The following is a 6000-nucleotide window of genomic DNA, read 5'->3' as shown; positions in this document are numbered from 1 at the left end:
TTTACTATGAAATCTGAATGCTGCCTGGAGCCTGGCATCACCTAGCAACAGCTTTCTACCGCAACTATAATATAAACCCTCGTGCTAGCTTTACTGAAAGTTGCGGACTCCACAGGGACGCCTGTCTGTTTTTTTCCCCTCTCATCTTATGACGCCTCTCACCTTTGTCTAATTCCAAGCCTAGGGTGTGCAAGCACAAGTTTTCAATTCAATAAAGTGTTATCAGTGCATTATGCTATACTGTATGTGCTTGAAACATTGGCTGCACAAATACCTTACTTCTTTTACAATAAGGAAAAAAAAAATCCAATCAAGGACAAACGAGATCAGCAGGTAGAGGTTTACATCGGTACCAGAATCCTGCTGGACCCAATTTAAAAAGTGTTTTTCATCTTCCTGAGGGAACAGATTTGGGCAGTGAGACAAAGAGAAAAGTTCACTATTAGAGGGGGGGGGAGGGTTAGTTGGCGGGGGGGGGGGGGACTTGTAAATATTGTGCAAAACAAAAAAATGTCAGCAAGAGCACATGGGATAGTTCAGGATCCCTTTAGGAGTTTTTAGAAGAAGCAATATATAGACAGGTGTTGGCATTGACACAATGTTAAAATTCCAATACCACCAGCAGCCTGAACCCAGTCGACTCACAGGAGGTGATGTTGATGAGGTTTTTGCTGTTCCAGCCCATTTATCACAAGGTTCGTTATGTGTTCATGTCCTGTACAGTATTTTGAGATGCTTTTTCACTTACCATGTTTGTAAAGATTCTTCATTGATCTCTCTCATCAACAAGGTGTTTTAGCTCACAGAACCGCCTTAAACTGGATGCTTTTTTCTGTATTACTAAAGAGTATTATCCATGTGTGTCAGCAGTTTTTGAAACACTCAAACAGGAACATGATCAAAGTCACTGAGATAAAATTTTTGCTCATTTTGACATTTGATGTGATTTAAATAAACTTATGCTTTTGAAATCTAGCTGTATAATCTTATGCTTTTTGCTCTTGCCACATAATTGGTTGATTGGACAAGTACGATTGTTGGTGTTGCATGAATGGGTGAATGTAGGGTTCCTTAAGTGCTGTTCAAGTCAAACTAGGACTTTTTAATTGTGCAGTTAAAAATTCACTTTTTTTTAATATAATGTACCTGTGGGAGGCCAGGAACTCCTTTAATGACCCAAACATGTGGAAATGTCTTGGAGTGACATCAGGACTGTGGCAATACCTCCCGGCCAAGTTCCTGTAATATGCAAGTGGTGTTGGTGAATGCTTGTGTGTACAGGTTCTACAGACAGATGTTTCTTCCACAAGTTGGCAATAAGTTTTCAAGTCCATTAATTTTTTTTTAAAGATCAGGCATTCCACTCACTTAATGTTCTGAATGTACCAACATCTCCCAGCAGAGTTACTGTAATGTACCGAGTGGTGTGATGGGCAGCAGGTGGTGATAAAACCACTTGATTTTCACAGAAACGACTGCAGTGCCCAGAATCAACATTCGTGACGTTCAACCTTTTTTAAAAAACAATTGCACAAATTAAATGTTTTACTGCGGCTAAGAGTCTCATCACCGTACTGCGTACTGTTTTTACTCCTTTAATCATGAGAAATTTCATCATAAGTCCCGGTTTGACTTGAACACCCTCTTGTGGATCCAATCTTTAAAAACTTTCTTACAAAGACATACAAAATTCCTCATCAGATCAGGATACAACCTGTTAACCTTTCAAGAATTTACTTAAACTGTGAATTCTGTAAATTATTACAAACGTGAGTAATTCTATAACATGATATACAATCACACAAAAACTGCCTTTTTGGTGTTGAAGTTGACTCGTGAATCTCTGGCCGAGTGTTTACGTACACTGTCGTGCCCAGCTTGAAGAACACACAGCTAAACAAGATGGCAGCTTGCTAAGTATTTTAATCAAAGCACATGGTCATAACCTTCTGAAACCGGTTTTTGGCAGGATTTTCTATTGTTCTCGGATCAATCCGGCACTTGGTGCAACTCTTTGAAATCTACATCAAAAAGCTCTTCGTCGGCTTTCGTCTCCGAGTGCCAAGTTTGTCCTGCGGATTTTGTTTTATTTGATCTTAAGTCAAATAAACATTGTTTCGATCAGCGGAAAACCCCAAAAGTAGTTGTGTGGATGCTGTGTTTCGAAAGATCTCACACTGTTTGTGTATGTGCACGCTGTTATTCCTGCTCATTAGCTCCACTTTTTAATACACATATTAGCTGCACTCATATGCTTTCATTACAGAGACCCTCCACATGTGCAGTTATTATAGATACACACTCCACATGTGCACTTACTTTAGATGATTGCACAGACTACACTGGGAAATGAACGAGCTAAAAGAAGGGCTAAGCTTCAAGTCAGATTGGTTATATGCTATAAAACTGGTAGGGAAAGTGTCTTATATATGAGAGAGAGAGAGAGAGGAAATCCAATAAATCCCTCACTATTATAAGTTTATAGCCTGAAGTATTATTTTAATACCTTACATTTTTTTTCAGAGACATACAGTACAGTACTGTGAAAAAGTCTTAAGACATACCTCGTTTCTTCATATTTTTCTTCTAAAGAGCCAGACATTCTTGCATTTTTAATGTAGACTAGAGCAATAAGTCTCCAGCCTCCTTAAAGGACTTGTTTTTTTTTTTGCCTCTCATTATCAGTCCAGTCCAAGTACCTTTTTTTTTGTTAAGCCACACAGTGACCTATGAATCATTCAAGCATTAAAACAAGCAAAAAAAAAAAAATTCAACAACTTAAGCATAAAACCAGTGAGAAACATGTGCAGATGATGACAGATGATCAGGCCGGTGATTAGTATACTAACGGACGAGAGTGGAAATGAGGTCGCTGCTGAGGTTCTTACCACCAATTTTTAAACTGTATCTTTAGGCACTTTGCAGGTCGTCACAGTAAAATAATTGTATTTTTACATTTCTTTGATTTAATTCAATATGAAAAAAATGAAGGGGGGTGCCAAAACTTTTGCACAGCAGTGTAGTTATTGCTGTTTTTAATTGACCAAAAAAAATTCAAGATCATCTTATGTAATGCAGGAGACGAATGTCCCTTGTGATGGTAAAATCTGAACTGAAAGTCCATTATTTCATTATTATAAGAAAGATGATTGACATACAGTATGAACTAATTGGAATATTTGTTACGCTTTAAATGGCACCTTCAGGTTCTGGGTGGGTTTCCTCTGGGTATTCCGTTTCCTCCTACAGTTCAAAGACTTGCAGATTAGGCTACTAGTTGGGGTGTGTGTGTGTGTGTGTGTGTGTGTGTGTGTGTGTGTGTGCGCCTTGTGGTGGATTGGAACCCCGTCCAGTGTGTACTTCTAAAATATGCTCCAGCATGATAAAGCATGGTAAACAAAGAATGAGTGAGACGAAGACGATGAGAGCGTTACTCTTTGGATAGCTCTGCTCTTCCTTCGGGATTGATCGGAAGTTTTTCCATCTGTTATAATCTTTCTCCAGAGCAATGAAAATTCACCTGAGGTATAAAACAAAAAAAACAACAACCCCAAATCAGTTCTTAGTTTTGATCTCAGCATTTTATTGATTTTATCCCACGTCTTCTTTTATAGCCGGTCATTGCTGTGAGCCACACTGACAGATCCAGCTCCAGGATTTCTTCAGGCTGTGGGTTGGTGTGTTTGGCTTTCAGAGGCATAGAAGATCCCCCTTGAGGCACTTTGGAGTTGATTAGCTGCTTTCATGGTGTATGATATACACAAGTCGATTGTCCTGATAAGAGAGAGATGGATGGCTGTAAGATAGTCAGGAAAACCAGATAAAAGACAAGGGTTAAAAATAAATGGGTGGGATTTTAAATAATTCCAGAACACCGTTCGGATTTAAGACACCTTTTTACACAAATCCATCCTTTTCTACTGTACGATAGTAGGTAGAGTAATGAACACACCACACAGTATCAACTCAGTCAGTCGTTCATAATGCTCTCCATGCAGTCAAAGCCGAATTTATTGAAGGGCCATTAAGAGTCAACGAGTTCACTCTGAGAGTTCCCAAGGCCGGTATCGACTTGTTGATTGATTGCCAGTGGATTTGCCCGATAGCTAACGCTGCTACTTTTCACTGCTTCTAGAAAAGGTTTAGACTGAAGGGAAGATCATTTGATCCTGCGGTGGAAATGGTGATATCACAGCGATTAAAATAAATGCGAACCACACATATGTGTTCATAAATATATATACAGTGGAACCTTGGATTACGAGCATAATTCGTTCAGGAAGCGGCTCGTATTTTAAAACAATTTGAATTAAACTCGTAAACTAATTGAATTTTCCCATAAGACATAATAGAAACTCCAATTATTCATAGCCCCAAAAAATTAAAACATAAAAATAATTAACACAAAATATAAAGTAAAAATAAACAAATTAACCTGCACTTTACCTTTAAGTAAAAATAAATCCCGAGAGATAAGTGTTTTCGTTGTGTTTCTTGTGTGTGAGTGTGTGTGTGTGAAGCTAAAGTAAGGAGCCCCTTCCCCTCTCCCCCTTCTTGTCTTACACAGTTACCCTTCCTCCACTTTTTTCACACACGCACACAACAAATCACTGTTTTATCTAAAAAAATAAACAAGAAATCTTTCTAATGACATTCGATTAAGCGACACACTCACGGAATCCGTTGAAAAGATTCGCGACAGAGCAGTGTTTCTGTGTAGATTTTTAACCTCTGTGAACACACGAATACAGACACAAATGAAATATGTTTTACACACACACACGTGGTCACAGTGTTATAGTAAACAGTATTCGCGTGCACGGATGTTGAATATACCAGTAAGAGACGCGCACTAAGACTCAGCAGGGGAGACAATTACCCACAATTCCGTAGCGCAAGAGAAAGAAAAAACGTTGGCTCAGTTGTGATCACGTGACGCTTGGCGTTAAAACAAGAAGCACATGCATGATACATGATACTCGGTACTCGCAAACCAAGACTTGCTCGTTTTCCAAGTCAAAATTATTAAAAATCTTTGCTCGTCTTGCGGAACACTCGCGTTACTCCCAAGCCGAGGTTGGACTATATATATATATATAAATACACACACACATATTTCAGTTTTTCCGGTGGGAATTGATTTCCTGTGATATCTGATAACAATGTATACTTAACATTGCTATACATTAAGTATACATTATGTTATCAGATATCACATATTATTTATAAAATAATTTCCATAAATTACTTCAACAATGTTTAATGCCTTATGAATGCTTTATAACACATTATGAAGTATAATATACAGTGGACATCACTATTTTTCCATCACTTTCATTGTAGTGGTCTGGTTTTAAGTGTTTACAATATTTGAAGTTTTCTAGTTGCACATAGATAGTAGCTAAATATTTATTGTAATACAAATTGAATCAGACCAGCTCCACATTCTGCCTCTGATTTTTAATTATCTCTGCAGAGCAGCAGCATGCATCATCCACTTTGGATTAGCAATTAGATGATTATTGTTGCTATGGTTATTAAGCAGATAAATGTTCTGTAAGTGCATATGCCTATTTTTTCCCCTGCTAAATCCAACAAATTGAGTACAAATTGCTTTTTTTTTTATTAATTAACCCAGAATAGATATGTAATCAAAATTCTCAACGGGCTGAGCATTGGAACTTTTCACTCACTGATGTAGAAACTTTTACTTATTATCTAAGTATTAAAGTACCACCTTATTAGAAATGGTTTATCCTTCTGGAGCGACAATTTATAGATTCTGTGAGGGTGATGTGGGTGAGGGTGATGGCGACGATCATGCAGATACAGTACAGAACTTCAGGTTCATTTGCACATCATATCCACTGGCTCATTTCGGTGAGTCCTGTCTGCTGTTGTACGCCACAACATGTCTTTAAGGTTTGTTGTTGTTGTTGGTCTGAGATGCTTTTCTGCTCATTATGGTTATAAAGAGTGCTTATTGGCATTCCTGTAATC

This window comes from Clarias gariepinus, chromosome 28 (assembly GCF_024256425.1).
Source record: "Clarias gariepinus isolate MV-2021 ecotype Netherlands chromosome 28, CGAR_prim_01v2, whole genome shotgun sequence".
NCBI classification, from domain to species: domain Eukaryota; kingdom Metazoa; phylum Chordata; class Actinopteri; order Siluriformes; family Clariidae; genus Clarias; species Clarias gariepinus.
This window is presented reverse-complemented; position numbering follows the sequence as displayed.